The 26,764-nt window shown below is 42.6% G+C and overlaps 1 protein-coding gene across 2 annotated transcripts in view; it reads left to right on the top strand.

The window, feature by feature from the left end:
- LOC135551894 (protein tyrosine phosphatase type IVA 2) overlaps nucleotides 1-26,764 on the top strand; it is a 36,905-nt gene continuing 10,141 nt past the window's right edge. Inside the window, exons 1-2 of one of the 2 annotated variants that reach the window (XM_064983169.1) lie at nucleotides 8-220; nucleotides 26,544-26,764. The exon at nucleotides 26,544-26,764 is cut by the window's right edge and continues 94 nt beyond it. The gene's annotated coding sequence lies outside the window, so the exon portion shown is untranslated. Of the gene's footprint in view, nucleotides 221-26,543 lie in introns of both variants that reach the window. The other variant, XM_064983170.1, reaches the window with a different exon arrangement.

Below are 26,764 nucleotides of genomic sequence, written 5' to 3'. Positions count from 1 at the left end.
AAGTTATTTCAAAATCACCCCTCCGTAGAGCTCAGCTGTCATCACTGGTTTTCTTGCGTGGCAGTGACGCTAACGAGACTACCACCTTGAAAGTCCTCCCAACAGTTCTGAGAGAACGCCACTTTTGAAGAGGAACAAGAAAGAGATCTGACAGCAGTTACTGCCCTCCATCCACATTCTCCGGTATAGTCACGGGATTTCAATGTTCAACCTGCTCTTTGTAAGTAAAAACATATTTTATAAAGACTTGTTCGTATCGTTATACATTATGTCAAAAAACATATTTCTGGACAGTTCGCGGGTCAATCTTCCTGGGAAGACAGTAGCTAGCATTAGCCTGCTAACACGGGGATATGGCAGCCATTGGCTCAGCTCCTAACTAGCTAAATAACATTCGGCGAAACTGCCGAGTTGGAGAACGACATCTTCGAATAATGTTGGCAAAATACCAAGGTCTGTCAAGTTAAACAAATAATGTATAGAGAACTGGTAATTTCATAGTGAACATGTTACTAACCTCGTTAGCCAGCCAGCTGTCCGTTTCCTGTGTACAACTAGGTAAAGTAAGGGAGCAAGCAAGCTAACCACGCCAACGAACGAGCAATACAGTATATTTTATGTTACTATAACGCAGTACTGTAATGTTACTTCATCTCGCTAAACCAAGTTAGTCATTGATAAACAATGTGTTGTTTATACTCTGATAGCTTTATGTTCGCGTTTGTTTACGTTAAACGTTAGTTACACTAACAATAGCTAACACATTTTTCTCCAATCTAGCCAGCTAATATTTACTCGTTTGACCCACAATACAGCCCAGTGTGAACCATTTTATTTTCTGAACTGCCTTGCTTGCAGCCGGCTAGTTAAAGTTAGCATAACGTTAGCAGGGTAGATGCATATAACGTTAGCTTGATGGAGAACGGGGCTAGTTAACGTTGGCTAAGGTTACACACAGCGGCCTATTTTACAAGACATGCGGATCCGTTTCTTGTGTCAATGTACTCTTTTGTCTTCGACATGAATTAGCCGAACAAGAAAGCTTGTTAGCCAACAGAATTTACATGCTTGCTAATTGCTAGCCCGCTGTATTGTAATTTGAACCTGGCTTCTTCCTGCACTTGTTCCTGTTCTCGTGAATCTAACTAAGGTTAGCCTGGCTACGCAGTGTTGTACTGTAAACGTTGGTGTCTGGATTGGATGTCCAGCGTTTGGTTCGGTCCAACCGTTAGCTACAGACGTTGATGTAACAAGATAACGTTACCCAAATGAACTGTTGCCAAGGCCTCACACACCCAGCCGAGCGAACGGCATCAATGTCATGTGGAATCGAGATTGGATGCGAACGTAAACTGTAAAAGCTGTCGAATTTGATAACCAGGGTGGCTAAATCGAGTAACTGATGCCTTCTGAGACATGGTTGTATTGGTCCAGGGTGCACGCATCACATTGGTCTTGAGTGCACGGTTCTTCTCGGAAGATGGGGTCATGTCTTGCTAGCTAGTTTCCACTCACGCCAAAGCAATTTATGTAATACTCTTTGGTTTCTGAAACACTCAATCAACAAGTCAGAGACTAGTGAATTTGAGGAAATATATTTAGGGAGGAAGTTGACTTGAACATAGATGACTATCTAGCATCACATCAGCCATTCATGCCCCAGTCTCTTCTTTGTCAAGGTGTTTTGGTCGGTCTATTTGATGAGTGAGTGACTGACTACTACTAGCTACCATTTCTTGTGGGGTGGAAATGGTTTTTGTCTAGAGGGGTACATACATACTTTATAAAAGTTTACTTTTGGTAGCAGGTTTATGAGAACTTAAGCAGGAGATAATGATAATTAGGGTAATCTTAGGAAAAGGGTTAGCAAAACAAAACATGACATTAATTTGACAAAAGCTGTATCCAAGCTATACATGACCTTGGAAAGGTGAATGGCCCATGGCAGCTAACTCACTCAATGTGGGCGGATCAGTCAAAGAGTAACTAGCGTAACAGGTAAGCTTACTCATTCCTGCTTATGAGTCATAACAAGGTGACCTATTTAGCCATGAACTTGTCAAGTGTAAAGTAACCATATGTATAGATATCACTGGGTACAAGACCTGCTTTGTTTTTTTACTGAACATTGCTTTGACTAATTATCAAAATAGGCCTTTGAATCAAATATATCAGAAACAATATCAATTCACTGACTGTTTCCTGTAGGTCATTGTTAGCTTCTTTATTCCTTCAAGCATGTTTCGTGTTGAAAGTAGATCACTGTTAACACTGATCTGCTTTATAATAAAGTTAATTGAGGTTTGAGCCTGGAGCCAGGTGCCTGCTCTGGAAATAACCCTGCTCAGCCAGCCCACATGTTTACAGCCTGAAGCCAAGGATGACTCCTAGCCTTTGACAGCCAGGCAGGGAGGCCCTCATTCACCAGATCCCATGCTGGTGTCACAGCCAACTCGCTGCGTCTGTAATATATCCCCTGCTGTATATGCTTTGGATAGAGATTGTCCTCGGTGCGTCCATGCAAAAGAGACTGTGGTCTCAGCATGACTTCCCGCTCAAATAAAGGTTAAATATAAATCCCAAATCAAAGGCATCCTGGCCTATTCCCTACATTGTAAAAACATTTTGAAACCCCAGAGCCACTTGTCTAGGATCACCTCACCTGCCCAAAATCTTTGTTTACACAAGCTGCGACTGAATTGTCTGTTTTGAACACAGATAGTCAAGTCTTCTCAATGCTGGATGGTACTAGACATTGCTGTCGTTCATGGTCATTTTGTGTACATTACTATTTGACCGTACAGTTGTAGCCAGAATTGCATATTTTATTGTCAAAGTGAGTGTGTCTTTTGTATGGGAAAAATGTTGGGTGGCGTATGTGACACATTTGGCACTTCACTAGATGGTGTGACATTTCACACTCAGAAGATGGGTCCTCTATATTATCTGCATAAAGAAAGACGAGCGTGACAACAGGGGAAGTCGTCAGCCTTGGTTACTGTAACTGAGAAACCTGAGACTAGTACAGTAACATGAGGCTAGGCAAGGGTCACTAGGGGGGGCCAGGAGCTGTCTGTGTAGCTGGCATCAGGCCCGGTTTGACCACTGGGTGCCTGTGTCTATTGAAAGGTGTGGTTGGTGAGCTTGTAATGTGTTCTAGTCCAACTGGTGTAAAATATTATTTAAATGTCTTCATACCCCTGGGGCTCTGACTGGAGTGATGGAGAGAGATCACTAACCTCTGGTTTGGTGTGTGTTGGGGGGAGGAGAGGATGCTGTGCACTCACTGCCCTTGAAAGCCATTGCTCTCTCCCCTATGACATCCTTATCATAACTATTAATTAGATATATTAACAATATCTACATATCTGACCCTGTATCAGTAGTTACTGTTTCCCTACGCCCCTTTGACACTGGGTATTATTCCTCTGTTATTGGCACTGTTTGTTGTTTATGACCCCGGTTATAAAGGGCATGGAGGGCTAGCCAGCACTGACACCTCTTCTGGATGCTGCTCCTACCTGCTTGTATAGGAATACAGGATCTTCTATTGTGATAGTGTTTACAGCAACCATCTCCCCAGTTAGACAGAATCTGGTTAAAAAAACATCATACCACTCAATAGGTAGTCTATTGTGTGCTGTCTGGCAATGGTGTTGACACATTTTGTGGACACTGGTCTAGAACCTGTGGTGATGAAATGCAGTGACTGTGTTTTAGAACAAGCCGGGTTGCTTAGACGTGGCTTTCGCTTCCATTCTCTTCTATTCAACCAGCTTATTAAAAAGCATGAGTTGTGTGGTTCCTCACAGCCTCTGGCCACAGACCATGTGCACTGACTCACTGAGGAGCAGACCTGGAGCCCGTCGGAGTAGTAGGATGATGAAAGTAATCTCCAGGAAACTGATCTAAGGTCCGTTTCTTCCTTTTTACCACCTTAAAAAACCACGTTGGGGCCATGTAAGCTGATCCTAGATATTTTCAGTAAGCCTTGTCTAAGCCAGAATTGCCCATAGGGGGCCTCCCGGGTGGCGCAGTGGTTAAGGGCGCTGTACTCCAGCTATGCCACCAGAGACTCTGGGTTCGCGCCCAGGCTCTGTCGTAACCGGCTGCGACCGGGAGGTCCGTGGGGTGACGCACAATTGGCCTAGCGTCGTCCGGGTTAGGGAGGGGTTGGCCGATAGGGATATTCTTGTCTCATCGCGCACCAGCGACTCCTGTGGTGGGCCGGGCACAGTGCGCGCTAACCAAGGTTGCCAGGTGCACAGTGTTTCCTCTGACACATTGGTGTGGCTGGCTTCCGGGTTGGATGCGCGCTGTGTTAAGAAGCAGTGTGGCTTGGTTTGGTTGTGTATCGGAGGACACATGACTTTCAACCTTCGTCTCTCCTGAGCCCGTACGGGAGTTGTAGCAATGAGACAAGATAGTAGCTACTAAAAACAATTGGATACAATGAAATTGGGGAGAAAATGGGGTAAAAGAAAAAAAAGAATTGCCCATAGGGCAGGAGCATATCTCCTGTTTCTCAAGTGAGAGGCTGCTTGATGTGCAAGTACTCACTGGACTGAATGCTAAGTTTTAGATCTGTGCCTACAAGCAACTTCTACCCACAATGAGCTTCTTTCTCTTCTCTATCCTTGCACCTTCTGGCGCTACGCCTCCTGCTTGTCACGTGTAAATATTTCAAAGGATCACTGCTGCTCCTCTGATCTCTTGAGGGACAGGAGCTGGCCCTGTTGGAACTCCTTTCTGTCACCTCCCTGGAGATACCCACCCGTCGTTATGGCAACAGGTATTCCTTATTCTGTCTGTCTGAGTCTTCGGTCCTCAGGTTGGGATTGCATGGGCTAGGCCAACCGCTAATGCTTTGCCTGGCCATGGATGAATGACTTGATCAGAGAGTTAGCTCAAGGCTGCTTTCTCAAGGTGATTGGTCTTATAGGATTTTCATGCATAAGATACAGTACCAGTCAAAAGTTTGGGGACACCTACTCATTCAAGGGATTTTCTTTATTTGTAGAATAATAGTGAAGACATCAAAACTATGAAATAACACATGCAATCATGTATTATACAAAAGTGTTAACTTCTCTGGGATATGTGGGGAGGTAGCGTCCTACCTCGCCAACAGCCAGTGTAATTGCAGGGCGCCATATTCAAAACAACAGAAATCTCCTAATTAAAATCCCTCTAACATACAAGTATTATACACTATTTTAAAGGTAAACTTCTCAGTGTCTGATTTCAAAAAGCTTTACGGCGAAAGCACACCTTGCGATTGTTTTTTTAACCTTTATTTAACTAGGCAAGTTCAGAACAAATTCTTATTTTCAATGACTGCCTAAGAACAGTGGGTTAACTGCCTGTTCACGGGCAGAACAAGAGATTTTTACCTTGTCAGCTTGGGGATTTGAACTTGCAACCTTTCGGTTACTAGGAGAGGTATCACAAAAGACAGAAATAGTGTTAAAATTAATCACTAACCTTTGATGATCTTCACCGGATGGCACTCTCAGGACTCCATGTTAGACAATAAATGTGTGTTTTGTTCGATAAAGTTAATCTTTATGTCCAATAACCTCATTTGAAATTGGTGCGTTATGTTCAGAAATGGATTGTCTCCAACAAACATCTGGTGAAAGTGCAGAGAGCCACATCAAATTACAGAAATACTTATCATAAACATTGATGAAAGATACAAGTGTTAAACACACAATTAACGATAAACTTCTTAATGCAGCTGCAGTGTCAGATTTCAAAAAATATTTACGGTAAAAGCACAACATGCAATTATGTTAGGTCAGCGCCTAGCCACAGAAAAACATACAGCCATTTTCCAACCAAGAGAGGTGTCACAAAACTCAGAAATAGCATTATAAATATTCACTTACCTTTGATCTTCATTGCAATGCACTCCCAAGAATCCCAGTACCACAAATGTTTGTTTTGTTTGATTAAGTCCATAATTTATGTCCAAATACCTCCTTTTTTGTTCGTGTTTAGTTCACAAATCCAAATTCACAAGGCGCAGGCACTTAGTTCAGACAAGTCAAAACAGTTCCATTACAGTTTGTAGGAACATGTCAAACAATGTATATAATCAATCTTTCGGGTGTTTTTATTATAAATCTTCAATAAAATTCCAACCGGACAATTCCTTTGTCTTTAGAAATTAAAAGGAACGGTGCTCGCTCTCACGGCCGCGACTTAGCTCATGGCATTCTGCCAGACCCTTGTTTCAAACAGCTCTTATTTGCTCCCCCTTCATAGTAGAAGCCTGAAACAAGGTTCTAAAGACTGTTGACATCTAGTGGAAGCCGTAGGAAGTACAATATGACCCCATAGACACTGTAAATTGGATAGGCAATCAATTGAAATACTACAAACCTCAGATTTCCCACTTTCTGGTTGGATTATTTTCTCAGGTTTTTGCCTGCCATATGAGTTCTGTTATACTCACAGATATCATTCAAACAGTTTTAGAAAATTCAGTGTTTTCTATCCAAATATAGTAAATACATGCATATTCTAGCTTTTGGGCGTGAGTAGTAGGCGGTTTACTCTGGGCACGTTATTCATCCAAACTACTCAATACTGCCCCCCAGTCCCAAAGAAGTTAAACTAATCTAAATATATTTTAAAGTAGGCACCCTTTGCCTTGATGACACCTTTGCACACTCTTGGCATTCTCTCAACCAGCTTCACCTGGAATGCTTTTCCAAAAGTCTTGAAGGAGTTCCCACATATGCTGAGCACATGTTGGCAGATTTTTTTCCTTGACTCTGCAGTCCAACACAAACAATCACAATTGGGTTGAGGTGGGGTGATTGTGGAGGCCAGGTCATCTGATGCAGGTCTCCATCACTCTCCTTGGTCAAATAACCCTTACACAGCCTGGAAGTGTGTTGTGTCATTGTCCTGTTAATAAACAAATGATAGTCCCACTAAGCACAACCCAGATGGGATGGCGTATCACTGCAGAATGCTGTGGTAGCCATGCTGGTTAAGTGTGCCTTGAATTCTGAACAAATCGCAGTGTCACCAGCAAAGCACCACCACCTCCATGCTTCACCTTGGGAACCACACATGCGAAGATCATCCGTGCACCTCCTCTGTGTCTCACAAAGACACAGAGGTTGGAACCAAAAATCTCAAATTTGGGCTCATCAAACCAAAGGGCAGATTTCCACCAGTCTAATCATGTCCATTGCTCGTGTTTCTTGGCCCAAGCATTCTTTCGTGGTGGTTTCTTTGCAGCAATTCAACCATGAAGGCCTGATTTCATGCAGTCTCCTCTGAACAGTTGATGTTGAGATGTGTCTGTTACTTGAACTCTGTGAAGCATTTATTTGGGCTGCAATTTCTGAGGCTGGTCACTCTATTGAATTTTACCTATGCAGCAGAGTTAACTCTGGGTCTTCCATTCCTGTGGCGGTCCTCATGAGAGCTAGTTTAATCATATCACTTGATTGGTTTTTGCACCTGCACTTGAAGCAACTGTCAAAGTTCTTGATTGACTGACCTTCATGTGTTAAAATAATGGACTGTCATTTCGGGGCGGCAGGGTAGCCTAGTGGTTAGAGCGTTGGACGAGTAACCGGAAGGTTGCAAGTTCAAACCCCCGAGCTGACAAGGTACAAATCTGTCGTTCTGCCCCTGAACAGGCAGTTAAACCACTGTTCCTAGGCCGTCAACTGATTGGCTCAAATTAAATTAAATTCCACAAATTAACTTTAAACAAGGCACACCTGTTAATTGAAATGCATTCCAGGTGACCTCATAAGGCTGGTTGAGAGAATGCCAAGAGTGTGCAAAGCTGTCATCAAGCAAATTGTTGATTCTTTGAAGAATCTCAAATATAAACTATTTTGATTTAACACTTTGGGTTACTCTATGATTCTGTGTGTTATTTCATACTTTTGATGTCTTTACTATTAAACTACAATGTAGAATTTAGTACAAATAAATAAACCCTGAAATGAGAAGGTGTGTCCACCTTTGACTGGTACTGTAGTTATGGTGAATCTTGGTGGTGGGAACCGAATTTAGGGTTGTCACAATAACAGTATTGTGATACTCTGTGGTGTCGTGGCAAGGAAACAAAACATGAAGCACGTTCATTTCTTGAGAAAAACAGTCCTAATGTTAGAAACAAACAGCATTATGTTGTCACATTTTGTTTAATTTTCAAGCTGGGCTCCTGACCCTTGTTCGATTCCAGGCTGCATCATAACCGGCCATGATCGGGAGTCCCATAGGGCGGAGCACAATTGGCCCAGCGTCATCCAAGTTTGACCGGGGTAGGCCATCATTGTCAATAAGAATTTGTTCTTAACTGACTTGCCTAGTTAAATAAAGGTTTAAAAAACAAAACTCCACAGGTTTGTCTTGGCAACGATTTTGCACATGTGCCCATGAATGTGTTCCTAGAGGAATAGCTTTGTTTATTTTATGTCTCCCTCCATGTTAATATTAAATCCTTTGGTCTAATGTGGTTATGACAATTTGTTCCAATGTTGCTTTTCCACTGAGACTTACCCCCACCAGTAGGCTTCTAATGTTATTGTGCTTCCATCAGGAGTGTGACACTGAAGACTTGTGGTGAGCAGAATCAACAGTATGTGCATCAATCAGATTTTTCAATGCCGATACCGATTTTATTGGAGGACCAAAAAAGCCGATACTGATTAATCGGCCGATTTTAAGACAAAAAAAAATAGTATTAAAAAAATGATAATAATACAAAAATAAAATGTAATAATGACAATTACAACTACTGAATGAACACTTATTTTAACATATAATACTATATTATAATACATCAATAAAATCAATTTACCCTCATAATGAAACGTGTTCAATTTGGTTTAAATAATGCAAAAACAGTGTTGGAGAAGAAAGTAAAAGTGCTTTATGTGCCATGTAAGAAAGCTAACTTTTCAGTTCCTTGCTCAGAACATGAGAACATATGAAAGCTGGTGGTTCCTTTTAACATGAGTCTTCAATATTCCCAGGTAAGAAGTTTTAGGTTGTAGTTATTATAGGACTATTTCCCTCTATACCATTTGTATTTCATATACCTTTGACTATTGGATGTTCTAATAGGTACTTTAGTATTGCCAGCCTAATCTCGGGAGTTGATAGGCTTGAAGTCATAAACAGCGCAATGCTTGAAGCTGCTGGCAAACGCAATAAAGTGCTGTTTGAATGAATCATTATGAGCCTGCTGCTGCCTACCACCGCTCAGTCAGACTGCTCTCTCAAATCATAGACTTAATTATAGTATAATAACACACAGAAATATGAGCCTTAGGTCATTAATATGGTCGAATCCGGAAACTATCATCTCGAAAACAAAACATTTATTCTTTCAGTGAAATATGGAACCGTTTCGTATTTTATCTAACGGGTGGCATCCATAAGTCTAAATTTTCCTGTTACATTGCACAACCTTGAATGTTATGTCATAATTACGTAAAATTCTGGCAAATTAGTTTGCAACGAGCCAGGCGGCCCAAACTGTTGCATATACCCTGACTCTGCATGCAACGAACGAATGCAAGAGAAGCGACACAATTTTCCTAGTTTTAATATTGCCTAGCAATATGGATTTATTTTAACTAAATATGTAGGTTTAAAAATATATACTTCTGTGTATTGATTTTAAGAAAAGGCATCTAACCTGGTGCCAAGGCAAGGCCCTAGGAACTTTTCAGCTGGGAACTTCAGCTGGGACTCATGTTAAAAGGAACCACCAGCTTTCATATTTTCTCTTGTTCTGAGCAAGAAACTGGAACGTTAGCTTTTTTTTTTTTACATGGCACATTTATTTATTTTTATATATATCGGCCGATTAATCGGCAGCGGCTTTTATTTGGTCCTCCAATAATCGGTGTCGGCGTTGAAAAATCATAGTCGGTCGACCTCTAATCTTGCTTTTGTAAACGCAGATCCAAAATGCTTCTGCTCTGCATCAGACAAATTGTGTACTTCAGTTGAGCTTTTCCACTCGGATGTGAAGTCATACCAATCCTATTAAAGGCCCAACCCACTCTTTCAGCCTGTGTAGGACAGGACAGTGGACCTCATTCCCGTGGCAGTCCAAATGTTATTTGAAATTGTTACAAATACTTTTTTAGCTGGCCTTGATTGAGTTTGCCTTACACAATGGAAACAATGGAGAAGTCCCAAAAGAGCAAACACAATCCACCTAGCACTCCCAGACAGTAAAGCAAACACTCAAAGCATTGGAAAGATTTGAAACAGTATTTGAATCCAGGTCTGCAGGACAGGTGTTGGGTGATCTACCTTCCCCTCCACCTTTGTCTGGCCAAGGCTTGTTCGGTGGCTTGGCCTCGGATCCTGGCCACTTTGACAACTGTGTTACGTGTGCCTCTTTCACCTTTTCACTCCCCCTTTCAGTCACCGGGAGCGTGGGGTGGTTTTTACTCCCCCCTTCAGTCACTGGGGGGCTGGGGTGGTTTTCATCGTGGGTTACTGAAGAACCCGGACTGAAACTCTCTGTGGTGTTTCTGCTCAGGATGGAACACGTCAACAGTAACTTGGTGATCCATTTAAAAATGTTAGAATGTTCAAATTACTCCGACCTGGGCTAGGTGAATGTTCAAATTGTGGCTGCTTCCCAAATGACACTATTCCCAATAAAGCACACAAGTGTTTTACCATAGAGCCCTGGTCAAAAGTAGTGCCCTATAGGATAAGTGTGCCATTTGGGACACTTGCTGTGTTTCACCAGAATGGTTTACAACACCTCCTTATTAAAATGGTACAGGACATTCTGACTTATTTAGTCTAATCCTCCTCCACCCTTCTCTGTGGCTGGTAACTTTGTTTTGTTCTTTGTTAGCGTTTTGAATTGCCTTTGACTTGCAAATGAGAGGCTTGATTTGAATGTAGGTAAATTAAATTCCCCCAGATTAATTGGATGTGGTGTAAGGCCCCAGATCAGATAACTGTTACATGAGAAAGGCAAGCCGCTGTCTACTGAAGGGGAATGTTTGTGTCCTTGTTCTAGCTGCTACCTGAGGCTACCTTGGCAGCTGTGAAATTATGGCCTTGTACAGTACCTTGTGTTCAATTTATTACTACGATAAACAATTCAATTACTGTAATTGTACTACATGTGATGTCAGAGTAGAATTGTTGTAGTTTGATTTGTTTATGTACAATATGGCTTAAGTTGAGAGGCTTCATGTTCAGTGTAATGTTTAGAAAGATGAGAGTATCAGAATTTGTTTGTCTGGGAAATTAAAGTGCTGGAAACATGTTGGCTCTATTTAAAAAGATGGAGGACAACTTATAGAATGAAAAATACTGGAGTTTTGGTGCAGGTACAGTGGTGGACTAGCACTAGCTAATGCTACCTACAGTAGCACATTTTTTAAATTAAATTCGGTAGCCATGCTTTCTGCCTTTTAACCCCGTTTCATTTCTCCTTGTCTGGCCAAAGCCTGATTTCTTTCAGCCTTTGCCAGAGAAAGAGCAGCCTCTCCCCCAAGTGCTAACGTAGGCCTTTCATCGTCATTAGGTTATCTAGCATCTCTCCCATCGTAGTGGAATAGGTTGGCTAACTGAATGGTTTTTAAGGTCATGTGTTCAGACTCCACATTTTCTCTCTACTGCCTAGTTTCAAATCAACCCTAACTGTTGTCTGACTAATTTGCTATGTTGAGGCTTGGGGTGGTTTTCTGACATCTCTGTTCAAAGATTACTTGCTCTGTCCATGCTGTATGTTAGGTCTCTCTCTCTAGGGCCTGTGCTGTGGGCCAGGTGTTTACTTGTTCTAAGAGGTGTTAATAGGCCTGGTGATGGGGGGGCAAGACTTGTGGTGAACCAACCACAAACCTGTGAGCTCTTCAAAGAATGCTATAGCTGGAAGCACTCACGGAATGCATACGTGTTTATGTGGAATATTTAGCGGGATAGGCTGCCCCCCCCCCCAAAAAAAAGTCTTATTTTGTCCGTGTTCAAATACAGTACTACGCCCACGTGCAGGCTTAAGTGGTACCGGTGTTTTTAAATGCCATTGTCAAGTGTATCATGTTCTTAAGTGTGATCAGTGGTCCTGCTAATAGCTTGTTTTCTTTGCATCATTAATTGTTGCCATGCCTTAATGTAACAAAGCAATCTTCTTATTCTTGTTGCCTGTAGCAGTGTATTTCTGATTAACATTTGGTGGCCAAGGCTCTTTTAAGGACTTGGGCAAATATTAGCTCGTTCTGACAGTAGTATCTGGCATGCTAATTAAGCTAACAGGAAGTGGTGCTAACTGGACCTTGCCCAGGGGGATGTTAAATATTTATTAGACTATTACCTGTCCTGGTTGAGACTCAGGGAGGGCAAAGTAACCCACCCTCTCATCCTGCCCGAAAAGGCCTCTGGCTCATGGCTCTTTGGTTTTAATTGTGGGTATTTATACCTCTAGACTGACTGGGATAGTGCCTGTCCCTTGTGGTAGTCTGAACCAAAATAGTCCCTAGTCTACACAAAACAGAGCTACTGATTCAGACCGACTGAATCCGATCACCACCACAACATACAGCACTGGCCCTGTGTTCCTGTGGGAGGCAGATCTCAGTAGCCTGTTTATAAGCACCTTGCATGTAGGTACACACTGCATTAGATTCTCTCGCTCTACCTTAGATATGCTGTTTTTTGCGGTTTCTTACTCGCTCTCACTCACACACGCACCCTGTTTCAAACTCGTACTCAAGTCATAACGACTTCTGTTTCGTTGTGTGTGATTAACCATTTGAAAGAAGTTCCCAAGAAACTCAAAACAAAGTGAGTTAATCACTGAACCCGATAGTGGGTTTTGACTAAGCTATAGATTTACCTTGCACGCACACTGACGTACCCACCTCGAGTACCATCTTACACCTGTTCTATAGTCCCTACCAGCCTGACTGGGACTACTTTTGGCGCAATTCCACTAGAGCAACCAAGCTGTGCTGGAACCAGAACGAACTGGCCTTGTTGGTTCTATCCTGTTTTCCCATTTGCCATGAAACTGGAAAAAGGACCAGGTTTAATTTGCTTAGTGACTATTTTAAGACGGCGGCCGATGGCGCAGTTCATCAGCGACCGTTGTGATCCCTCTGTGACTATAATTGTTTTTAAGTATGGAGGAGGGAGATGCGCTAGAGGCATTAACCAGGAGTTTTGTGCCACCCTTTTAATCTTTGCTCGTTGGCAGCAATGGAACCTGAATGAAAGGAGACAGCTGAAAAGAGACAGAACTACACCGCGTAACTTATCATGTGAGGAGAGGTTCACTTCAGCCGGTTGAATGACCATTTTACGTGTCGCAAGAAACACTCAAGGTATATGTAGCTGTTTATATAGCTGTTGTGTATCTGTCTTTTGAATTGTTCAAAACTTATTTAGAATGACATCTATTACAGTTGCCTGCAATACAGTATTACTCTTGCAGTACAGTATTACTCTTGCAGTATGCTGTTTGTGCTAGGCCTCTAGGAGGCATGTGCTGTGTATCTATTTAGCTAGCTAGCTACATAATGTGTATCAGTCTTTGTTCATACCTGTACCTAATCCTACATCATGCACGGCATACTGCAAGAGTAATATTGCAGGACTGCACCTTGCGAGTGTAATAGCTAGCTGTCCTCATTTCAATACTGCAAGATTAATTTAGAAGAACATTCTTATGAGAAACACTTCCTGACCTAATCAGACGATAATTAATCAACTATATTACCTATGCTATGGTGAGTTGTGTCCCATTGACAAATAAACACAATTCTTATTTTTAATTGTTTTATTTTCTCCGTCCTCTCACAGACACCCAACTCCACCAACACCCTTTGGACAACAAAGCACCTAGACAAACAACAACTACTACTAGCATTACAAACCAATCCTGGTCCATTTGCTCAGTGGTTTTTCCCTTTGGTTACGAAACCCCCTATCACATGATTTTACCTTTAGGGATTACTAAAGCACCAATATATTCCCTTTATTTATTTTACAAGTTTAGTTTTTTGCCCCTTGTGAATACCCTACTACATAATTGTATCTTTTTTGTCTGACCAATGTTTTATTGTTGTTTAATAAGTGTCAATCATAGTATGCCTAATCTTTATTTCCTACATTTTATTAGTTTATTGCTCCAAAATCTGTACATTATTTCCTTTGTTTAACAATGGGCTAAATTCAGTGAATAGTAATTGAAAGCCACATTCACAATGCTTTTGGTGTAGTAAAATGTACATTAGAACTTCAGCCAGTTCAGTGACATGTCTGCCGCTGGTGTCGGACATCCTTTTATGGCTTGGACAAACTGTCCAAATACAGCTATGAAGCTGTTTAAATGAAGCAATCTGGGCCATCTCAGGCTCCCTGGCTGACCTGTGCTACACTGGCTGGCTGCTGCCTCATCTTAACACAGCTGATTTGAACTGCTGATCCTGCTGTGTCTCCAGGTATGAGGCCTCTGCCTCCTCATGAAGTTCAGGTATTCACTGGTTGTGCTCTTCCCTGAGAAAATGTGTAGGAAGACGTAATGACATGTACAGTTCAGGAATGAATCCATAGCAGTCCTGCTGATCATGTCCTGACATGCCTCAGTCTTTATGAGCGGCCCAAGGAGGGGGTGCGGTGAAGAAACTGGAGGTTGTGTAGAGTTCTTGGTTGTGAACTACTGTGTTAGCCTAAATGACTCCAGTAAGGCAGCGGGAGGGGCAGAAGGTAGTACAACTTCCTGTAACTGTTTGCGTATCCACGTCGTGACATGATTCTCTCTGGACTCTCACCCTAGCCCAGCCAGAACAGAAACTCCAGCCAGTGAGCACTGCTACTTTCGAGTACGCTTCGGTTTTGTTGCGTTGTTGAGAACAGATGGCAAATGGGCATAAACATCTAACACTGGTGCCGAAGGTTTCATGTTGGAATCCAGCGATAGAAAGTAGTTATTTTGTTTTTTGTTTTGTATCCCAAACCTTACATTAACCATTTAAGTTAATGCCTTAATTTAAGGTTAGGGTTATTAAGTTGACTTAATACATAAACTTAACCTTAAACGCATATCTTGACATTTGACGTAATTTGCAAATATAGGCCACTACCAAATTATGTTCCTTTTGCTTTTTCTCCTTTGCTATGTTCTTTTGCTCCCTCGTGTGGTTTTTGATCTCTTCCCCCTCTTTCACATCCACACTCTACTCTCATGCTCCCTCTCTTGCTCTTTCTCTCATGTGCTCTCTGCACCACCTCTCCCTTTCTTGGTCTTGTGCACGTGCTCTTTTGCACAATCTTGCTCCTTCACGTTGTCTCGCCTGCTCTCTCCCGCCCTCTTTGGCAGTTTTATTTTTTTTATCTCACTCACACCCTCCTATCTCTCACATCCCTTTTTGTTTTCTCATCTTATTTTTCACTGCTCTCTGTCTACTGTCCTCCATCTTGCGTAAAATGGAAATCTAAAGATCCTGTTGAGTGCATACTCTACAAAGAGAGATGAGTGGAATGTCAGTGGTGTTTGTTCTTATATGCCACTGGAATGAAGTGTACCCTTGTTGTCAGTTTCCTCCAGCCTTGGGTTGTATTCATTATGCAAAACATTTTGACCATGTAACGATGTAAACCCTCCCTGTTTCAGTCCCTGTTTTCTGGCGTTTTTTTGCCTAACGAATACGCCCCTTTGTTGCTCTGGAGGAATAACCAGGTGAGTGAAAAGAAAGAAAGAAAACATTGGTACTAGTCTGAAAAGCCCTACTCTAGTCAATTCCTTGGCCTACCGTTGTCTTTCCACAGATGAAACTGAGATCGTTTTCTTGCTACAGGGTGTCTCCATATCGTTTGTGTGTGTGCCAATGCTAGTCTTATCAGAGCGCTCAAGGGAATGCTCCATGTCACCTTGGCTCCATATAGTGGTTAAATGCACTGCCTGAGGGGGAAGTGTATATGGGGTCATGTGCTTGTGGTGGGTTAAGGTGGTGTATATGTTAGCAGGGGCATTGAGGAGATCAGGGAGTCTGCATTTACAAACTGGTCTAAGGATGTAGCACTGTCAAGCTGTTAGCAAAGGTGTCAGCTTTTGAGAGCTGCTTATCTGTGTTAGATATTACTGGGGTTTTTCTCTTGATTGTTGTAAGTGTCACTAGGACATGCACCTGTGTGACCTTTGAAACATTTAGGCCTAGGTCCTCATTTCGCCACTGTGAATCTAAATAAAGTAGGGTAATCAGTCTGTCTGTCGGTGTGGGCAGAGTGTGAGTTGGCAGGACACTTATCTCCCTCTTGGCGTGTTGATCTTCTCCTTGTCCCCCAGCCCAAGGACTAACCATGCCAGGGCTCCTTTCTCCAGACAGCCAGACACTCCCCAATCCCCTGGCCCAGCTCCCACACTGCCCTCCAGCTGGTCAGAGCCAGCCCAAGAGAATGACCCAGAGCCACAGACACACTGCTACAGACACTCCCTCAGTCCCCAGGACTGAGCCTTATGCAGTTCTGATACCTGGCCCAATGTGGGAGGAAGAGTCACCGAGGTGGTGTAGTAGTGTTGTTTGGTATTCAGTAGAATGTCAACAAATGGCTTGTGCTATTTCACTATCTAAACGCTTGGCCTTTTCTGTTGTTTCTATTTGCAGACCCACCTAGTTAACCGTGCGAGATCTTCAATGTTTACTTGTCATCGTGACCTAAGCCCATGTTCCCGCAAATTCCTCTAGGCTAAATCCTTAGCACAGCCAGCCTGCAAAAAAATACATACTTATATAGGCCTATCTGTGACCAAAAAACCTGATGCCAAAATGCATGTGAACCGGTGGTCCCTGCATGGTTGTGTCCCAAAGTGCACCTTATTCCCTTCATGGTGCGCTACTTTGACCATGGCCCATATGGCTTGGTAAAAAATAGTGCACTATGTAGGGAATAGGGTGCCATATGGGACACAGTCTGATACCGTGCCAGTGGCTCAGCTGGATTTGTAGCAGAGATCTGGGGGATCTGAGGAAGGGGATTAGGGCAGTGCTATATATATATATATATATATAAGTTATTCAAAACCCCTGCTAATCCCACATGTTTCACCCTGTTCAGCGATGTCGGAGAGATGAGGGAGGGGTTGACTATTTCAGGTGGTTTAGCTTTTACTTCTCATGGATGTTAAGGCTATAGCCTAGTGTCTATTAGCTTGAAATCCTAGAGAATTTATCAATTGTACATAGAGAATACATAAGAGACCTTGTCAGTTGATTAGTGCCCCATTAGAGCAGGTATTTCCTCTCTCTCTTTAAGCTGTGCAGGCAGTCTCTCTCATTGGCACACATCCAGTCCCACAGCTGATCGTTTCTTGTTAATGGGACCGGTCTGTCAAACACGCAATTCACCCACTGCTTTGTCCCTGACTAACATGCAAATAAAGATCAGTCCCAATATTTCACCAGTCAGTCACTTTTTGTAATTAGGCTCTTTTTCTTCTACACTGTCTGACACACACACACACACACACACACACACACACACCAGCTTCTTTGCTGTCAAATCCAACCTAGTTGTTTTCCTGAGCCAAGCTTTACAACAGAGTACAGACAAATCTGTTAATGGTTTGAGAATGGAACTGTCATGTAATGGAGTTAGTCAGCAGCCGGGTCTCCCTGGCTGCACTCCTGTCCTAGCTATCATCTGTTTGGCTTCTTTTGTTCTTTGAATCTGGGTCTCATTATCATGCTCTTTACACCACTACCCTCCCACTCTTTTCTCTCCCTCTCCTCCCTCCCCCTTTCTCTGTTCCCCTTGCCACCTCTCCCTTTCCTCTCTGTCATGGTGTGGGACATCGGTGCCAGTAGGTCTACTCTCCCTATCACGGGCCAGGCTGGCGAGCAGGGCACCAAGAGGGAACTCGCTCGCAATTTGGGAATATAGCCAGGACCTTTGAGTCTCAGCCAGTAGGCCCCAGTACTGAAAGGCTACTCACTGAATGACCTTTCTCCCAGTTTAGCTCCTGTAAACAAGGGGGCTAATGTGAAGCCTAGCTGTCACTTCTCAGAATACTAATGATGGGCAAAAAATGTATAGTAACATATCTCAATATAATTTTTTTATGTTATTGTATTGATATTTGACTCCAAGTATCGATTTCTGAAAGATCCTTTAGTTTTTTAAAATCTTCCATGTACACTATATATACAAAAGTATGTGGACAACTATAAGTTGGTGGATTCTGCTATTTCAGCCACACCCAATGTGGACAGGTGTATAAAATCAAGCATGCATGCAATCTCCATCTCCAATCTCCATAGACAAACATTGGCAGTAGAATGGCCTTAATGAAGAGCTCAGTAACTTTCAGCGTGGCACCGTCACGGGATGCCACCTTTCCAGCAAGTCAGTTAATCAAATGTCTGCCACGGGCAACTGTAAATGCTGTTATTGTGAAGTGGAAGCGTCCTGGAGCTACAGTGCTCAGCCGCAAAGTGGTTGGCCACACAAGCTCACAGAACGGTACCGCTGAAGCGCGTAAAAATCCTTGGTTGCAACACTCCCTACTGAGTTCCTAACTGCCTCTGGAAGCAACGTCGGTACAATAACTGTTCATCGGGAGCTTCATGAAATGGGTTGCCATGGCTGGAGTGGCATAAAGCTTGTTTCTATTGTACTCTGGAGCAGTGGAAACGTGTTCTCTGGAGTGATAAATCACGCTTCACCATCTGGCAGTCCAGAGGACAAATCTGGGCTTGGCGGATGCCAGGAGAATGCTACCTGCCCCAATGCATAGTGCCGGGGATTGTCACGCAGATAACTGTCTCTGTAATTTACCATTAATTAACATAAACACATTTAGCAACTCGTGGCTTCCACACACAGGCTACAAGCCACTGATGCAGACCTTTTGGAACATGTACGTTTTAAAAAGTCTAATAAATCCATGTAATATAGTCTACACCTTCACAATAAAGCCATTACTTTAGACGGGTCTAAAGAAGCATCATATGAAACAAAATGTGGTCTACTTCAGAAGAACAAAAAAGCTTACTTTGAGTTGTCCTTATGCTAGGTCCTGATATGACAATGCCAAATGGCTGTGGGCTACACTAGTTAATTTAACAGACAAGTTTGGGCATTATTTTATAGTAATGAAGAATATTCAAATTGAACAAAGCTGAATAAAATAGATATTTCCTCAACAATTTGAAGGAGTACGTGGCTATTCTCTGAACGGTTAAAAAAAAACATAGGTACTCCTCTATATGCTTAATTTAGTTAATGTAACTTTTAGTTGTTCTATAAACGTTGGGCTATATGTTTTGATTTTTAATACATTGTAAGGCTTCATGATGAGACTAAATTATTTGGAAAAAAGTCAATTGAAAGGCATGAGCTCTGCTTAGTTTTGTTTGCGCAGGCTGTAAACACTTAATTGGTCTCATTCATTTGACAAGCACTTGATACTGCCTCGAAATTCAAAGGGATGCCCCCTTTGGCTGTAATGCACCCAAATAAATAATAATAATCCAAAATCTATTTATTCACATTATAAATGCAGGAATGTGCACATAGGCTAAAATCACTAATGTTCCATTAGCGGGAAAACACCATTATCAAAAGTGACCGCAAATGCGATTATGCATGTAATGCTTTTATTGTAAAGGTGCATTTTTATGGTAGAAATGTTCTTCCCCAAATTTCAACTACGTGCTGCTTATGTATGCCAGTTAGGCTCTACACCTCTCTACACCCCTCCGTAAAGTGGATTAGTGTGCTTCATTTGATCAAAACATATAGGCCTATAGGGTGGGCTACATGAGGTGTGCGACTATTTGAAAAAGTCATATAAAAAAAGTATTTCTTATGCTGGGCATCATTCAAAAGTGATAATGTATAATTTACAAGTGATAGGCTAATATTGTTACCCATTAGACTTCTTGATTTAATCTTGTCTTTACATATTTTAAATAATGTGTGAAATTTGTTTGGATTTAGAATGGACCATTATCATGCACCTGTCTTGAAATCTATCCACTTAAATAGCGAATGGAAGATGCTTTTCCTCTGGTTCATTTTCATTCCAGCCAGGTCACTATACTCCTGTTGTAAAGATAAATAATGTTCTGAATATTAGGAAAGTTGAGAAATAAATATAGTAGGCCTGGCCTATAGAGAGCTGATGGGATCCTCTGTTTAGTAGAAGCCATCACTCTGTTTTCTCAAATAATTACAAAGCCTATAGAAATGTTGCGCAACATGAGCTCATGGGCTCTCATGAAGTGTTTGATTAGATTTTCGAAGAACATTTTCATTGATGTCAGATTGATTAGAGGGATAATGGAGTGCTGAGTACCAGGAAGTTGGCAAATTTGGTAGGCTACTAATGACCATCAGCAGCATCAACGCTTGGAGAAGCCTAATTACTTTGACTAAACGGTCACGTGGAATTTGACTGCCTTCATGACTCGTGACCGCCGGTACCACGGTCACCGCAACAGCCCTATGTTTTTCATGGTTCTTGCTAGGCCCCTTAGTTCCAGTGAAGGGAAATCTTAACGCTACAGCATACAATGACATTCCAGATGATGCTGTGCTTCCGAATTTGTGGGGACAGTTTTGGGAAGTCCCTTCCTGTTTCAGTATGACAATGCCCCCATGCACAAAGCGAGGTCCATACAGAAATCTTTTCTCGAGATCGCTGTGGAAGAACTTGACTGGCCTGCACAGAGCCCTGACCTTAACTCCATCAAACACCTTTGTGATGAATTGGTACCCTCGACTGCAAGCCAGGCTTAATCGCCCAATATCAGTGCCCGACCTCACGAATGCTCTTGTGGCTGAATGGAAGTAAGTCCCTGCAGCAATGTTCCAACATCTAGTGGAAAGCCTTCCCAGGAGAGGGGAGCCTGTTATAGCAGCAAAGGAGGGATGAACTCCTTTGCTACCAACTGTAGGTAGCGTTAGCTATTGCTTGTCGGCTGAACCGGCACCAAAACTCCAATATTTTTAATCCTACAGCTTGTTCTCAATCTTTATAAATAGTTAATCAACATGTTTTCAGCACGTATTTCCATGATTGCTCAACTTTTCTTGTCCCTCTGTAGCAGACAAGACACAAAGTGAGCAATATGTTTGGAACATCAAATTGCAATTACATAAACCATGTACAAAACAGTAGGAACACCTTCCTAATATTGCATTGCACCCCCTTTTGCCCTCAGAACAGCCTCAATTCGTTGGGGCATGGACTCTACATGGTGTCAAGCATTCCACAGGGATGCTGGCCAATGTTGACTCCAATGCTTCCCACAGTTGTGTCAAGTTGGCTGGATGTCCTTTGGGCAGTGGACCATTCACACGGAGAACTGTTGAGCGTGAAAAACCCAACAGTGTTGCAGTTCTTGACACACAAAACCCTTGTACCATGCCCTGTTCAAAAGCACTTAAATCTTTTGCCTTGCCCAGTCACCCTCAATAAGGGATCATGGCTTTCAGCTGGATTTACCTTGTCAGTCTGTCATGTAAAGAGCAGGTGTTCCTGAATTGTGAGAATTGCAATACAAATGGTATTGTCACCTAAGTATCTTGATTAGATCGTATCATGTTGTCTCTGGCAATTCCCAGCCCAACAGAATAGGTGTGGATAGTTTTGTGTCTGTGACTTTAGTAGATGTCTCTCCCAGGTCCATATACAGTTGTAGGCTAATCCAATCTCGGTATCAGGTGAAGGAAAATACTTGATGTAGCTAGTTGAACAATTTCTTAGTTCTGAGTGGACACTGTGTGTACCCAACAACATTCAGTCCAGCTGGAAAAGAAAGGGACATGTTGGTACTCACAACGAGGCTTTAGTGTATGTGTGGCAGCAGGAGAACTTCAGTATAATACTTAGCTTGTGCTGTTTTATGTTCTTCGTTAGCACTTGTTCAAAAGCAGAGTTGTGTGGAGCAGCTGTGAGGCGATGCCAAATAATGATGACTGAAGTGGCCTAATTATGAAAATTGTAGGCTAGACAAAAATAATAAAGCTTTCCTAACCCAGTTGACCTGAATCTCGGCCTAAATAGGCCCCGTGTTGGCGTTTGTTTTGTATGTAGGCCTAGCTGTGCGTTTCTTTTGTGTTTATAGGTTGGCAAGTTCAGTTTTCTGGTTGAAATGAGTAGGAGTTTGACCAATTTTGAGTTGTAGGCCTAGAGAATTATAATAGATATTTGTTGGGTACACAATTAGGCCTGGTAGCTGTCACTTTCCCTGTCTCACAGACGCAGTGTTCATAAAGATACTTCCTGTGTGGTAACAAACACATCGTCTTTCCAGACTGATTTTGTGTGTTGGCTCTCTTCTCTCCATCTGTGCTGACAGCTGGGCACAATTGCAGAAGTTGTTGTTTGCAAATATGGCTGAGTGATTTGCATGAGTTCCCGGCAGCGTTGTGAAAGCAGGGCTGGTCTGGCTTTACCACAAGGTGCCTGTTCCTCTAGCTAGTGTCACTCACTCAGAGACCGGCTTTAACTGGGGTGCGTCTCAATAGTCTGACGATTGGCTTCCTCTCCTTGTCTCCTTTCCTCCATATTCACTGACATTAACTTGGGACTATTGAGACATGGCTCGGTGACTGTTATTAGGGAGAGAGGACCTTGACATATGTAAGTCTATGCTGACTGAATGGAAATTGATGCTAATACCACTTAGCTATGAAGGATTCTACTTAGCTGCTGAGTGCAGTCCAACTGCTGCATACTCCTGTTTGGAGTCACTGCAAGCTGTGGGACTCGGTTTAAAGGCTGTGTTATGAGACTGTATGTAGTACAATTTGATAAGCTCAAGATTGTGGTTCATCACATAACCTTCTATTAAGTGTGATATTGTGTGAGCATTGCAAACCTGTTTCCTGACATTATAGTAGTCTGGTCTTTCTACTTCTCATTGGGATGGTCTCTGACTTCACTGGTCTGTCACACTCCACACACGTTGTATTTGGTCGCTCTCTCTCAATGCCGATACCGATTTATTGGAGGACCAAAAAAAGCCAATACCGATTAATCTGATTATTTAAAAAAAAAATTAATGTTTTATTTATTTGTAATAATGACAATTACAACAATACTGAATGAACACTTATTTTAGCTTAATATAATACATCAATGAAATCAATTTACCCTCAAGTAAATAATGAAACATGTTCAATTTGGTTTAAATAATGCAAAAACAAAGTGTTGGAGAAGAAAGTAAAAGTGCAATATGTGCCATGTAAGAAAGCTAATGTTTAAGTTCCTTGCTCAAACCATGAGAACATATGAAAGCTGGTGGTTCCTTTTAACATGAGTCTTCAATATTCCCAGGTAAGACGTTTTAGGTTGTAGTTATTATAGGACTATTTCTCTCTCTACGATTTGCATTTCATATAGCTTTGACTATTGGATGTTCTTATAGGCACTTTATTGCTAGTGTAACAGTATCGCTTCCGTCCCTCTCCTCGCCGCTACCTGGGCTCGAACCAGGAACACAACGACAACAGCCACCCTCAAAGCAGCGTTAACCATGCAGAGCAAGGGGAACAACTATTCCAAGTCTCAGAGCGAGTGACATTTGAAACGCTATGAGCGCGCACCCCGCTAACTAGCTAGCCATTTCACATCGGTTACACCAGCCTCATCTCGGGAGTTGATAGGCTTGAAGTGATAAACAGCGCAATGTTTGAAGCACAGGGAAGAGCTGCTGGCAAAATGCACGAAAGTGCTGTTTGAATGAATGCTTACGAGCCTGTTGCTGCCTATCATCGCTCAGTCAGACTGCTCTATTAAATCATAGACTTAATTATAGCATAATAACACACAGAAATATGAGCCAACGACAGTCCTTTTTCACGAATCCGCACCGCAGCGATTATATACAACGCAGGACACGCTAGATAAACTAGTTATATCATCTACCATGTGTAGTTATAACTAGTGATTATGATTATTTTTTACAAGATAAGTTTAATGCTAGCTAGCAACTTACCTTGGCTTCTTACTGCATTCACATAACAGGCAGGCTCTTCGTGAAGTGCAATGAGATGCAGGTGGTTAGAGCCTTGGATTAGTTAACCGTAAGGTTGCAAGATTGAATCCCTGAGCTGACAAGGTAAAAATCTGTCATTCTGCTCCTGAACAAGGCAGTTAACCCACCGTTTCTAAATCGTCATTGAAAATAAGAATGTGTTCTTAACCGACTTGCCTCGTTAAATAAAGTAGTAAAGATTTTTTTTAAATGGCAGAATCGGCGTCCAAAAAATACCGATTTCCGATTGTTATGAAAAGTTGAAATCGGCCCTAATTAATCGGCCATTCTGATTAATCAGTCGACCTCTAGTCTGGAGAGACGTTCGCTTTTGTTGTGTCCCAAATGGCTCCCTATATACTGCACTACTTGGTCCTGGTAAAAAGTGGTGCCCTTAATGTTATAAGGGGGCTATTTGGGATGCAGGTGTCATCTATCTCCTCTGATCCTTCCTCTGTTGTTGACGGATCACGGAGTGGCTCCTGTTAAAAACCTCCCGTATGATATCCATCCTTTACTGAATAATTAGGAGCCCATGACCAACTGTTTGTCTGGTCCTGATCCATTTTCCTTTTAGATCAACTTTTTTTATTTTTTTATTTCACCTTTATTTAACCAGGTAGGCAAGTTGAGAACAAGTTCTCATTTACAATTGCGACCTGGCCAGGATAAAGCAAAGCAGTTCGACACATACAACGACACAGAGTTACACATGGAGTAAAACAAACATACAGTCGATAATACAGTATAAACAAGTCTATATACGATGTGAGCAAATGAGGTGAGATAAGGGAGGTAAAGGCAAAGAAAAAGGCCATGGTGGCAAAGTAAATACAATATAGCAAGTAAAACACTGGAATGGTAGATTTGCAACTGAAAATTGCCAGGGATATCACGATACTTGGGTGCAGATACGTATTGCGGAAAAAGGGAAAAAAGATTTGGTACTGCCAACTTGCACAAATTGTCAGCTGATACGATATATCGTCAAAAATAATATCCTGACATGTAACTAAATAGGTTTTATTTTTCCATCACTAGTTTTTTTTTGTGCTGTTTGGAGCTGGTAATTAAAGGCGTCAGGGAGAGATCTTTACCCACTGGAGAACTGGTGGCTCTTTGAAGACTGGCCCTGTTGCTGTCACCAGCTAAGGCAAGGAGATGGAAGGAAAGAGTGGGAGAGAGGAGTGGTTGGTGATTCTTTTAAAACTGGCCCTCTTGCACTGGGTGAGAGGAGACCAGAGGGAAGGGGAGATGGGGAGAGAAGGTTAGTTCTAGTCTCCATAGAGTAACCCTGGCTGTCATTGGCACAGAATGAGAGATTGAGTGGGTAATGCAGGCGTCTATCTGCAGAGAGGGTGAGGCAGGCGTCTATCTGCAGAGAGGGTGAGCAGGGCAACGTGAGTCCAGTGAATAGAGCGTCGGTGTGTCTTTTTAAAGTTGTTGCCCTGTTCCTGGCACAGAGTGAATGAGTGGGCGAGACGACCGCTCTGTACCGGCGCCACGACAGACTGAGACAGACTCAAATATGAGGAGGATGGGGGAGAGGTAGAGCGAGAGTCCTATGGGTAAAGGAGGCAAGACACCAGGATAATTGGGGCACCATTCTCCCAAAGAGAAGACAGAGATTTGGAGAGAATGACTGCAGTAAAGAGGAGACCTGAAGAGACTGAGCGTGGGATGAATGGAGAATGACTGTGTGACAGAGGGAGAGTCTCAGGTGAAAGGGGGAGCGTGGGACTGTGAAAGAGTTGGCTCGTGTGAAGCCCTGCCAACCCATAATCCTCACCTTGTGACTGCTGTGTTGTACACTGATGCTGAGGTCCAACTCTTTTTTTTTAACTTCCCTTTTGCGCTTACACTCCACCCAATTTGTCCCCTCACCCTCCACCCCTTTTCTCACCTCATTCCTGCCCTCTCATCTAAACCTCCACCCCCTCACTTTCCCCCCTGCCCTCTCTTGGCCCTCTACCACTCGCTCACGCTCTGCTCTGTCGCTGTCTCTCTCTGTTTCACCTCTCCCTTGGACTCTGTCACGTTGTGTGTGTGTGAGTAGACAGTGGTAGTTACCAGCCATTTTGTGGTGGCTATGTTCAGGCCCTTCAGGTGTTGGCTCAGAATCAGCTGGTTAGAGGCAAGACATTACATGATTTGTGAGAGGCTCTCTTTTGAAGCCAAGAGATCATGGATGTCTTGTGTCTGTCTTTCATTATCTGTGTGTGTATATATCTCTATGTACAATTTGTTTTTGTATGTTTTTATTTTCCCATGTGAGTGTGGCTGATAATAAATGTGGGGGTTTATAACACCTTTAGTACAAGGGTGATAATAGCTAGTTTTTAATAGGTCAAGTATTTCATGGGTCATATTTCTTCTGTGATGAGTTTACTAGTTTCCCCAACAGGTGCTTTTAGATGTCTTTTTGCCCTGCCTTGCTCTTCAAGAACTTCTGACGCCTTGCTAAATGGTGACTGTTTCCTTGTCTGTTTGAGTTTACCTAATCACATTTTTCTCCCTTTCCCCCTCTTTTCCTGGCAGTGTTTCTGTGTTGATTTGGGCCATACATATATGGCGAATGTGAGTGTCAGTGGAGACTTCTGCCAGGCACAGCACCTCGCCTTCGTGGACAAGTGAATCGTCCGCCCCCCTCGGGACTACGCTACCCAGAAGCCCCCCTGAAGCCAGCACACTGGGAATCCAGGTCTCCTCCAACAATCCCCTGGGATACCGCGTAGTCCTTGGCCAGATTGCTCAGCTCT

The sequence above is a fragment of the Oncorhynchus masou genome, chromosome 13 (genome assembly GCF_036934945.1).
Source record: "Oncorhynchus masou masou isolate Uvic2021 chromosome 13, UVic_Omas_1.1, whole genome shotgun sequence".
Taxonomy (NCBI): domain Eukaryota; kingdom Metazoa; phylum Chordata; class Actinopteri; order Salmoniformes; family Salmonidae; genus Oncorhynchus; species Oncorhynchus masou.
The sequence above is the reverse complement of the archived record's forward strand: the minus strand, read 5'-3'. Positions and strand labels throughout refer to the sequence as shown.